Source organism: Chrysochloris asiatica, unplaced genomic scaffold (assembly GCF_000296735.1).
Source record: "Chrysochloris asiatica unplaced genomic scaffold, ChrAsi1.0 scaffold00326, whole genome shotgun sequence".
Classification (NCBI taxonomy): Eukaryota; Metazoa; Chordata; class Mammalia; order Afrosoricida; family Chrysochloridae; genus Chrysochloris; species Chrysochloris asiatica.
Window position 1 is genome coordinate 1,257,525 of NW_006408844.1, and position 1,534 is coordinate 1,259,058.

Consider the following 1,534-nt stretch of genomic DNA (forward strand, 5'->3'; position numbering starts at 1 on the left):
GGAGTAGAAAGCCTCATCTTTCTCCCGTGGAGCGGCTGGTAGCTTGACTAGATGACTGCAATTGCTATCTCTTCTTGGGTAATGTAGGGAGAGAAAGAGCCCCCTGAAGGTAAAGAGGGGACCAAAAACAGCAATAGCAAACAAAGATTGGATGCTATAGTCTATAATCGCAGAAAAGAGAGAAAAGAATTTTTTTAAAAGTCTGTAGCCTAATATAAGAGTTTGACATTAATGTCCTCTTTTGGCTTCTTACCTTCAAGGCCGCCTGAGAAATTTCAAGATTCATTGTTGGTTATTATGACGTAACTCAGGATCGGCGTGTTTCCTTTTTAGTCTGCCTGTCCCGCTCCACAACCCCCAATCAAGCCTTTTTCCTAGTGATAAACAGTTCAGGGCTGACTGTGGCCATTTTGCACTGCCATTTGGTTTTTAAGTGGGAACTGTCCCTTTAAATTTGAGGCAATCTGTGCACATGCATAGTAGAATGCTCCCGGGGTGAGGAGGTGTCTACTTGCTCAGGCTCCCCCTCTAGTCACCAGAATGGAGGTGTGCAGATAGCTATGTATCTATAGAAAGAAAAAAAAAAAAGAATGTCCACACTTTTATCTCTGAGGATATGTCAGGGGTCTGTGGCGGCTCTGATCTTTACCCCACTCCGTCTCACCCAAGATGGCTGCTCCAGGAGCCGCTGAGGCTGCCAGATCTGAAAGCAGTAGATTTCTTGCTTCCACTACAAATTCCATTGACTGTAAGCCTTCAAACTTTCTAAATATTCCTTTATAAGTGGTTCAGAGTTCTGGGACTGCCCCCTCAACATGCTACATCCAGTATTCTGTATTATTGCTGACAGAGATCCTCACTGCACTTCTCCTTTATCTGCCATCAAGCTCACCCCCACCCCCCCAACCCCCGAGTCATAGTAATCTTAGTAGAAGACAAAGAGCAACAAGTGTTAGTAATCATACTTTGATATATTCCTTTTGTTAGGACCTGTGATTCAAGAACTCCCAGCTTTCCAGTGATAACAATAACAGCCACACTCAGTACTTTGCACCATATACTGTTTGAAGTACTTTAACCCACTGATGTTCATAGTAGTCTCCTAACAAGTTCTTGTTGTTAGGTGACATTGAGTCAATACGGACTCAGTGACCTTATGCACAGCAGAATGAAACACTGCCCGATCCTGGGCCAACCTCTCTACTGTTGCCACGCTTGAGTCAATCAATGCAGCCACTTGGCCAATCCATCTCATTGGAGGGTCTTCCTCTTTTTCTCTGACCCTCCACCTTACCAAACATGATATCCTTTTCCAGCGACTGGTCCCTCCTGACAATATGTCCAAAATAGGAGAGATGAAGTTTGGCCATCTTGGCCTCCAAGGAGTACTCTGGCTTCACTTCTTCCAAAACAAATCTATTGGTTCTTTTGGCAGCCCATGGCACCTTCAATACTCTGCTCCAACACCATAACTCAAAAGCATTAATTCTTCTGCAGTCTTCCTTATTCACTGTCCAGCTTTCGCTTGCATATG